General features: G+C 43.6%; 1 pseudogene; it reads left to right on the top strand.

The window, feature by feature from the left end:
- The first annotated feature begins 2,725 nt into the window (after positions 1–2,725).
- On the top strand, positions 2,726–7,769 carry LOC123090446 (alanine--tRNA ligase-like; annotated as a pseudogene).
- The last annotated feature ends 3,506 nt before the right edge of the window (positions 7,770–11,275 follow it).

Genomic DNA, 11,275 nt, shown 5'->3' on the forward strand with positions numbered 1-11,275 from the left:
TCCTCCTGCAGCATTGACCCCAAATACCGAAAGGTGTCCTTCCGAGGTACCACCTGACCATCAAGGCTAACCTCCTCCTCCTCACACCTAGTAGTACTGAAACCGCACATCATGTACTCGATTTTAGTCCTACTAAGCCTAAACCCTTTCGATTCCAAGGTTTGTCTCCATAACTCTAACTTCCTATTTACCCCCGCCCGACTATCGTCAACTAGCACCACATCATCCGCAAAGAGCATACACCATGGGATATCTCCTTGTATATCCCTTGTGACCTCATCCATCACCAATGCAAAAAGATAAGGGCTCAAAGATGACCCCTGATGCAGTCCTATCTTAATTGGGAAGTCATCAGTGTCGACATCACTTGTTCGAACACTTGTCACAACATTACCGTACATGTCCTTGATGAGGGTAATGTACTTTGCTGGGACTTTGTGTTTCTCCAAGGCCCACCACATGACATTCCGCGGTATCTTATCATAGGCCTTCTCCAAGTCAATGAACACCATATGCAAGTCCTTCTTTTGCTCCCTATATCTCTCCATAAGCTGTCGTACCAAGAAAATGGCTTCCATGGTCGACCTCCCAGGCATGAAACCAAACTGGTTTTTGGTCACGCTTGTCATTCTTCTTAAGCGGTGCTCAATGACTCTCTCCCATAGCTTCATTGTATGGCTCATCAGCTTAATTCCACGGTAATTAGTACAACTCTGAACATCCCCCTTGTTCTTGAAGATTGGTACTAATATACTTCGTCTCCATTCTTCTGGCATCTTGTTTGCCCGAAAAATGAGGTTGAAAAGCCTGGTTAGCCATACTATCGCTATGTCCCCGAGACCTTTCCACACCTCAATGGGGATACAATCCGGGCCCATCGCCTTGCCTCCCTTCATCCTTTTTAAAGCCTCCTTGACCTCGGACTCCTGGATTCGACGCACAAAACGCATGCTGGTCTCATCAAAAGAGTCGTCCAGTTTAATGGTAGAGCTTTCATTCTCCCCATTGAACAGCTTGTCGAAGTACTCCCGCCATCTATGCTTAATCTCCTCGTCCTTCACCAAGAGTTGGCCTGCTCCGTCCTTCATGCATTTGACTTGGCCAATATCCCTCGTCTTCCTCTCTCGGATCTTGGCCATCTTATAGATGTCCCTTTCGCCTTCCTTCGTGCCTAACCGTTGGTAGAGGTCCTCATACGCCCGACCCCTTGCTTCACCAACAGCTCGCTTTGCAGCCTTCTTCGCCATCTTGTACTTCTCTATGTTGTGTGCATTCCTATCCAGGTATAGGCGTCTAAAGCAATCTTTCTTCTCTTTAATCGCCTTCTGGACATCATCATTCCACCACCAGGTATCCTTATCTTCGCTTCTCCTTCCCCTGGACACTCCAAACTCCTCTGAGGCCACCTTACGAATGCAAGTCGCCATCTTCATCCACACATTGTCCCATCCCCTCCTTCCTGGCAAGGGCCCTCCTTAATGACCCTCTCCTTGAACGCCCGAGCTACCTCCCCCTTGAGCTTCCACCACTTCGTTCTAGCGACTTTAGCCCGCTTATCCCGCTGGACACGAATCCGAAAGCGGAAGTCAGCAACCACCAGCTTATGCTGGGGTACAACACTCTCTCCAGGTATCACCTTACAGTCTAGGCACGCACGCCTATGTTCCCTTCTCGAGAGGATGAAATCAATCTGGCTAGAGTGTTGGCCACTACTAAAAGTCACCAGATGTGATTCTCTCTTTCTAAAGAGGGTGTTGGCTACAATCATGTTGTAGGCTAGAGCAAAGCTTAAGACATCTTCTCCTTCTTGATTCCTGATGCCATAGCCAAAGCCCCCATGCGCCCCTTCAAAACCTGTGTTAGATGTACCCACGTGACCATTGAGGTCTCCTCCTATGAAGAGCTTCTCACCAATCGGTACACTCCTAACCATGTCTTCCAGGCCTTCCCAGAACTCCCTCTTGGTGTTCTCATTGTGGCCTACTTGCGGGGCATACGCACTGATAACATTGAGAACCAAGTCCTCAACTACCAGCTTGACCAGGATAATCCGGTCCCCACGTCTCTTGACGTCTACCACTCCATACTTGAGGCTCTTGTTGATCAAGATGCCTACGCCATTTCTGTTTGCAGCCGTCCCCGTGTACCATAGCTTGAAGCCGGTATCCTCCACCTCCTTCGCCTTCTATCCTCTCCATTTGGTTTCTTGGACGCAAAGGATATCAACACCTCTCCTCACCGCTGCATCAACTAGCTCCCGAAGCTTCCCTGTCAGAGACCCTATGTTCCAGCTACCTAAGCGAATCCTCCTAGGCTCGGCTAGCTTCCTTACCCTTCGCACTCGTCGAGTCAAATGCGAAGACCATTGCTCATTTTCCACTACATCCGGGCGCCGATGTAGCGTGCCACTAAGGATGCGACGACCCGATCCTCGCTCACTTGCCACCGTATCCGGATCAAGATACGGCGCGCCACCTGGGGGGTGACGGCCCGGCCCTTGCCCATTTTCCACCACACCCGGGTTCCGATGTGGCGCGTCGCTGAGAGGGTTACGCCCCAACGAAAATCTTTTGGGTTTCATCTCCATAAGAGTGGCTGAGTTTTTACGTTGGCTTGCCAAGCCTATCACAACCCTCCTTCTTTACCCGGGCTTGGGACCGGCTATGTTGAGACAGCATAGGCGGAGTTAAGAAGTTATTATTGTACTTGCTCAAATATCATACGAATGAAGCTAAAAACAAGATTTCTGATAATGTCCGATAATATCTTAAGTGCATCAAGTAGATATTAATTTGTTACAAATTATTGATTAGTTGGATCATTGCTCTCTATGTACTTATTTTTTTACCAACTTCATTTCAAGTCAAGTGGATTTAATTATTACTCAATTGTTACTGCTATTTTTTCTATACATGTGAAATTTCACATGTATTATGTTTATACATAACTCTAGCTAAAATATTTCAAATGCCCCTGACAACGCTCGGGCATTCTACTAGTTTTCCTTGCAGCGCTCCTCAACCCCAACCCCAAGCCAAACGCTAGGGATAGGGTTCTGCCCGCCGCCGCCGCCGCCGCCCACCTCTCCTCCTTCCGACGAGCATCCACGACCGGCCCTCCGATGGAGGCGCCGCCGGACTGGCCCTCCGCCCGGGTAAGGGAGTCCTTCATCGGCTTCTTCGAGTCCAAGGCGCACACGCCGTGGCCGTCCAGCCCCGTGCTGCTCGTGGACGACCCCACGCTCCTCTTCGCCAACGCCGGGATGAACCAGTTCAAGCCAGTCTTCCTGGGCACGGCCGCCCCGGACTCGCCGCTCGGCCGCCTGCGCCGCGCCTGCAACACCCAGAAGTGCATCCGCGCCGGCGGCAAGCACAACGACCTCGACGACGTTGGCAAGGACACCTACCACCACACCTTCTTCGAGATGCTCGGCAACTGGTCATTCGGGGACTACTTCAAGGATGGGGCCATCGCATACGCATGGCAACTACTCACACAGGTTACCTATCAATCAATCAATCAATCAATCTTCTTCCCTGAACCCACAAGCAGAAATAAGAATGATGAAAGAGTGATAGGAATTGCTATTTCATATGTATGTATGTATGTATGTATGTATGTATGTATGTGCAGGTCTACAAATTGCCCACTGATAGGATTTATGCAACATACTTCGGTGGTGATGACAAGGCTGGTCTCGCTCCTGATACCGATCCAAGGACATATGGTTGAAGTATTTACCGAATGAAAGAGTTCTGCCTTTCAGTTGCAAGGTATTTTGTGTTGTATCTTCGTTTTTGTTGGGCCTATACTGCTGTCTGAATGTCCCTATTAAAGAACAGTATCACAATGCATTCTTTGAGCAGGATAACTTTTGGGAGATGGGCGACACAGGTCCTTGTGGCCCATGCACAGAGATTCATTTTGATCGTATTGGCAACCGTGACGTAGCCTCATTGGTCAATAATGATGACCCTACATGTATTGAGATATGGAATCTTGTGTTTATTCAGGTTAACATGCTAGTTACTCTGTTTCATGTGTACGTGTGCACGCCTATTTGCTTTTTATCTCTTCTACTATGCACTGACATTTGGCTATTTTATTAATACCCAATTCAACAGGGAGCCAGACGCTACTTTGAGATCCTTGCCAGCAAAACACGTTGACACCGGAATGGGCTTTGAGCGTTTAACTTCTATCCTTCAGAATAAAATGAGCAATTACGACACAGATGTATTCATGCCATTATTCGATGCCATCCACAAGGTATTTTTCCCAGATGCGCACTTGCAGCTTCTTTTGTGCTTGTGAGTTGTGACTAGAGTATTTTGCTGAAGCAACAAATTGTTGCCTAAAGTAAATGATATTCATGCCAATTCGTTATGCATTATGAATGCAGCTGGCAGGCGCTGGAATTCAACCATACTCTGGTAAAGTAGGATCCGATGATGTTGGGAAAGTTGATATGGCATATAGGGTTGTTGCAGATCACAGAAGAACCCTTTCTTTTGCTATTGCTGATGGTTCTCAACCTGGTGAGCTCATACCGTTTTGGTTGGGGACGCATTATTTAAAACGATTGCCATCCGTATAAGTATTATTTAGTTGTATGATACATCTAAATGCCTTGTTAAGTTGCTTGCTGCTTTTTACATCCTACACAATAGGCTGTTTAAGTAGCTCCATCTCATATATGTCCACAAGTGAGCATAATAAGCTTGTGCGCTTGTGTTATTTTGGTTCCTCAAATATAAGTTCATTTGAAATTTATCATGCTCCCAAATTTTCTGTTACATATGTAAGATAATTTTATTCAAGATATGGATGTGGCACTGGAATAAAATGAAGTTTATGGGCATAATAAAGTCACCAATTGTTTGACATTTCCAATTTTGAAGAATTTGAATGAAAAAAGATAGATCATTGTACCACCCATTGTCAACCAAAATGGCTAGTCAACTCTACGGAGGCTAGTTGTTTTGAACCTGACTGATTAATTTTAGTTCAGGCATTCATGTGTCAAAATCACTAGTTTGGGGACCTGAGTTGCATTTCCTGTTTTAGGACGAAATGCATTAATGCCCTTCCTGTAAATATGAAGTCATAGATGCTAAATTTGTGTGGGTTTAGTTCATTGCGAACCATTTTTTTTAGATTTCAGATGGGCCCCTACCGAGGAATGTTGTTTAGCAGTATTTTTAAATGTTTCAGAGCTTTGTTTTGTGTTATACAATGATGTTTCTTTGTTCTAATAGGAGTTTTGCTGTAGGAAATGAGGGAAGAGAGTATCTTCTAAGGCGTATACTTAGACGTGCTGTTCACTTTGGTCATAAAAAATTGATGGCAAAGCAAGGATTTTTTAGCTCGTAAGAACTGTAACCTGCATCTGTTGTATTCTGTACTTTTTCGTTAATGGTATACTTCGCATAGCCTTTTGTTTACTCGGGATGCTAAACATGCAATGTACGGCTTATGAGGATGACTGTAGAGATGTCATATGACAACAAGAAAAGAAACTATGTCACACAGGATTCTAGCTAATTTAAACTATGTTCTTGAAGCTGGTATTTGATATGCCATTATTTTGTATCTTTCTTGTACAACCTTGTAGATGTTTTTGTCCGAGTGATGGTTGATGTGTTTCCTGAGCTGAAGGACAATGAAAAGAAGATTAAAGATATAATTAAAGAAGAAGATCCAAGCTTTGAGAACACTCTAGCGATGGTAATATTGGTTGCCAGGAGTATTTGCATATCAGTGACATCAATTTGGCCCAAGTGATGTTTGTTGAAGTAATTTCATTGCAATCAAATCCGAGTGTTTGCACACTCTTAGGCAGTGTTTTATCCTTGTAAACATGTGTTAGTCTCAAAGTAATTTAGCTTGTTTGTTATCAGATAACCTAAATTGTTTTATCCTTGTAAACATGTGTTAGTATCAAAGTAATTTAGCTTGTTTGTTATCAGATAACCTAAATTTCTGTTGTTGCCGGAGGCGCTGGGCCAGTTTATACCTTGTATCTAATGTACTGCTGTTTTGCTCGTGAGATACTGCTAAAGGCTTACTTTATATATATAATATATATTAACGTGTTGTGCTGAGTAACCAGATAGTTTCTTGTTTTGAGGCAACACATCCAGGGTGATAGTTTCAATCTTGGTTTACATCAGCTTAGTTCAATCACCATAATTAGCATACATGATAAATTGTCTCATCATTTCTATGAAATGACCATTAGTAATCCAATTTATTTGGTTTGCACATGGGCATGATTCTGTTTATCATGGTTATATTTTAAGGGTGGTTCCTACTAGGTGCCTTGCTATTGTGTTTCATATATAGCAACAGAGACTAAGAAAGCTTATAGTTGAAGTTTAGTTGACCCTTCTTTTCTTAGAACCATCATAATATGTATTGTCCGTTCTTGTGCTGTTCAGGTAGTTAACTGATTGTGCTGTTGTTGTAATTTTAGGGATATGAGAGATTTAAGAAAGCTGCAGATGCTGTCAAGGAGAATGGCAGGACAGTACTTAGTGTCTAGGCAAGTGCTTTGGTTTTGAATTATACTTGATTTATTTTGTTTTCACTAGAAGAAGTTTGCACCTAATAAGCAAACTTGTAGTTTGTTTGTTGTCTGATGTGTTATCTCATTGATGTCCATTGGCAAGTGAAAATAGTTAGGAGATGATATAAATTGTGAAGTTAGAGACAAGGTATCGTGATTAATAAGATGCATACATTTCATATTAAAATAGTTGAAATAGGTTCTTATCCTTGCTAGATTGGTTGCATTGTCATCCAGTTTCTTGAAGTGGAGATTAATCTGAATATCTCTAGCATTTTCTCCCTCTCCAGTAGGCCTCAGAGCATTGTTTTTTAGGACTTCTCACCTTGGACGCTTAGGTGGCAAGGCGTCTTGACAGTGCTTTGCAGTTTTGCCCACCTAAGGCGCTTAGGCGTCAGGGTAGTGGGTGCTAACCTTAGGTTGCCTTACCGCCTTAAGAACAATGCCTGAGAATCTAACTATACTATCATGAAAATGGTTTGCTGGCAGGGGTGAAAATGGTTCAGATAACTACAAACTGACCGAACCCCTTAAAAATGGCATTAGGAACCAGAACTTGGATATCATTCTCGGTAGTTATTCTCGGATGTCATTTTAAATATTGTATAGGCACTATCTGGTTAACTTGATCATATTCTCTATTTTCTCGTTCTAATTCTATGTATTCGAGAAACGTGTCAAAAACTAAGGAATTTGACTATTTGGTAAACTTGATCATATTCTCTAAAGTAATGTGGAATAATTCTTTTCATCGTCCTTATTTAAGAATGGGAGTTTACTACATAGAAACATGTCTCTTAATCATACTTCGGTTATGTTTATCAATGTTCTGTTACATCCTGCTGAACTTTTTCAAGTTTATATTGCTATCTTTCATGTATTGCAACCGTTATTTTTAATTTCAGGATGCATTTGTTCTGTGGGACACATATGGCTATCCAATTGATTTGACTAAGGTTTGTTCATGTTTTCATCAGTAAATCTATTCAAATTAGCTTGACAGTGCTATATTTTCATGTTTATGCTGTTGTTAAAGCTTTTATTGTCTGTTTTTCTGGTATCGTTGTTGTTTCCTATCTCATAGGTCATGGCAGTTGACTTCGGGCTATCTGTTGACATGGAGGGTTTTAATGTTTCTATGGAAGAAGCAAGACAAAAGGCTAGGAATGCTCGCTACAAGGTTGTATTTATTTCTTCTTAAATATAAAACTTAATTCTTCACTTGTGATCTTCTATGCCTTGCAAGTATTATTCCTGCTCTTTGCTGTTTAATAATGTTGTAATTAACTAAACTTAGCATCTCTTATATGCACTAGTAGAAAACAGGGCTTTCATTCGGGCCTGGCCAGCCCATTCGTCCTGGTTCAGCCATGAACCGGGACTAATGGAGGCATCTGTCCCGGTTCGTGCGCCCATGTGGTCGGCCGGGCCTCAGGAGGCATTTGTCCCGATTCGTGTGGAACCATTTGCCCCGGTTCTTGGCACGAACCGGGACCAATGTGGCCCACATCCATTTGTCCCGGTTGGTGGCATGAACCGGGACCATGTGGCGACCTTTAGTCCCGGTTCCTCCCACGAACCGGGACCAATGAGTTCCCTATATATATACCCACGCCCCCAGCTCACTTAGTGTGCTCATTTTTTTGAGAGAGGTGTGGGAGAGGTGTGTGGTGCTCTAGCTCACCTCCTATGCACATGAGGTGTTCGATGAAATGCCCGAGCCACACTAGTTAAGCTTTCTCCTCTCGAAGCTCGACCTCCAAGCTCCATTTTCCCCGATATTTGTCTAGGTTTAGCGGCCCGTCACGTCCCGTCCCCGTCTTCACCGCCGTCGATCGCCTGCGCCGATCTCGTCGCCGGCACCACCACGGCGAGCCTCTTGATCTTATCTTCTTTCTGAAATAAAAAAACAATCTTCCTTGTATGGTTTAGATAGATACTGGTATAATTTTCTTACTTTTATTATTATTTGTTATTATATAGTGCGATGGGTTTCGTATCCGCCCCCGTCGGCCCTCCTCCTATCTATGATTCAGATGTGGTATATTATCTTCTATATACTATTTGTTTTACTTAGTGTTTATGCCAATTATGCCCACCAACGTGACATAGATGTTTTTATCTAGGAGGTATGTGAACCGGAAATCCGAACCGACATAGAACTTCTTGTCGAGAAGTTAAATTTGGTTGAAAAAGAAAACGAGTATTTGAAAGAAAAACTGAAAAGAAATGAAGAAGAGAAGATGAAACTGGAGTTGTATGTTGCCGATGTCGTCGATGATCACAAGATCAAGATGGATGTAATGTGCTTGGAGATTAGAATGATTAGAAAATATGCCATTGATAATGAGGCTTGGTATCGTTATGCTGTTGGATCAATTGTTACCTTAGTTGCTATAATTCCAATGTATGTTTTAATTAGATGCTCTAGCTAGAGAGCTATATGTTGTTCTATGAGAACTATGTATGAACTTTATGTATTTATTTTTTAAGTAATAACATTTGATAACTATAGTGCTTTGGCTTTATTAATGTGATGATGAACTTCTATTAATTAATTTGGTCACTTATCTATCCATGATGTTCTGTAATGGTCTTTGACACACTTAATTATATATAATGCACGCAGATGAACCGACAATGGATGTACGGTGACATACACACCTCCGAATACGTTAAGGGCGTGCATAATTTTCTCGAAGTGGCTGAGGCAAACTAGCAGAATGGTTTTATATCCTGTCCATGCCCTGTATGTGGGAATACGAAGTCTTACTCTTCATCGAAAATCCTTCACACCCACCTGCTTTATAAGGGTTTCATGCCACACTATAATGTTTGGACCAAGCACGGAGAAATAGGGGTTATGATGGAAGACAGTGAAGAAGAAGAGGACGATGACAACTATGTGCCCCTGGAATACGGTGATGCTGAAACGGGGGAAGGTGCTGAAGATGAAGAGGAACCAGACGATATTGTGCCCGATGATGATCTACACCGGGTCATTGTTGATGCAAGGAGTCATTGCGAAACTGAAAAGGAGAAGCTGAAGTTCGATCGCATGTTAGAGGATCACAAAACCGGCTGTACCCCAATTGCGAAGATGGAAACACAAAGCTCGGTACCGTACTAGAATTGCTGCAGTGGAAGGCAGAGAATGCTGTGCCTGACAAAGGTTTTGAGAAGCTACTGAAAATATTGAAGAAGAAGCTTCCAAAGGATAACGAATTGCTCGACAGTACGTACGCAACAAAGAAGGTCATATGCCCTTTAGGATTGGAGGTGCAGAAGATACATGCATGCCCTAATGACTGCATCCTCTACCGCGATGCGTATGAGGATTTGAATGCATGCCCGGTATGCCGTGCATTGCGGTATAAGATCAGACGAGATGACCCTGGTGATGTTGATGGCGAGCCCCCCAGGAAGAGGGTTCCTGCGAAGGTGATTTGGTATGCTCCTATAATACCACGGTTGAAATGTCTGTTCAGAAACGAAGAGCATACCAAGTTGATGCGATGGCACAGAGAGGACCGTAAGAAAGACGGGAAGTTGAGAGCACTCGCTGACGGGTCGCAGTGGAGAAAAATCGAGAGAAAGTACCGGGCTGAGTTTGCAGGTGACCCAAGGAACGTATGGTTTGGTGCAAGCGCGGATGGCATTAATCCTTTCGGGGAGCAGAACAACAATCACAATACCTGGCCCATCACTCTATGTATCTATAACCTTCCTCCTTAGCTGTGCATGAAGTGGAAGTTCATTATGATGCCAGTGCTCATCCAAGGCCCTAAGCAACCCGGCAACGACATTGATGTGTATCTAAGGCCATTAGTTGAAGAACTTTTACAGCTGTGGACTGGAAAAGGTATACATGTGTGGGATGAGCACAGACAAGAGGAATTTGACCTCCATGCGTTGCTGTTTGTAACCATCAACGATTGGCCCGCTCTCAGTAACCTTTCAGGAAGACAAACAAGGGATACCACGCATGCACGCACTATTTAGATGACACCAAAAGTATGTACCTGGGCAAATGCAGGAAGAATGTGTACCTGGGCCATCGTCGATTTCTTCCGACCAACCATCAATGTCGAAAGAAAGGCAATAATTTCAAAGGCGAGGCAGATCACCGGAAGAAGCCCGCCATGCGTACCGGTGATCACGTACTTGCTATGGTCAATGATTTACATGTAATCTTTGGAAAGGGTCCTGGCGGACTATCTGTTCCACATGACGCTGAGGGACACGCACCCATGTGGAAGAATAAATCTATATTTTGGGACCTACCCTACTAGAAAGACCTAGAGGTCCACTCTTCAATCGACATGATGCACGTGATGAAGAACCTTTGCGTGAACCTGCTAGGCTTCTTGGGCATGTATGGGAAGACAAAAGATACACCGGAGGCACGAGAGGACCTGCAACGTTTGCACGAAAAAGACGGCATGCCTCCAAAGCAGTATGAAGGTCCTGCGAGCTACGCTCTTACCAAAGAAGAGAAGGAAATCTTCTTTGAATGCCTGCTTAGTATGAAGGTACCGACTGTATTCTCGTCGAATATAAAGGGAATAATAAATATGCCAGAGAAAAAGTTTCAGAACCTAAAGTCTCATGACTGCCACGTGATTATGATGCGACTGCTTCCGGTTGCATTGAGGGGGCTTCTATCGAAAAATGTCCGATTAGCCATTGTGAAGCTATGTGCATTCC

The sequence above is a fragment of the Triticum aestivum genome, chromosome 4B (assembly GCF_018294505.1).
Source record: "Triticum aestivum cultivar Chinese Spring chromosome 4B, IWGSC CS RefSeq v2.1, whole genome shotgun sequence".
Classification (NCBI taxonomy): domain Eukaryota; kingdom Viridiplantae; phylum Streptophyta; class Magnoliopsida; order Poales; family Poaceae; genus Triticum; species Triticum aestivum.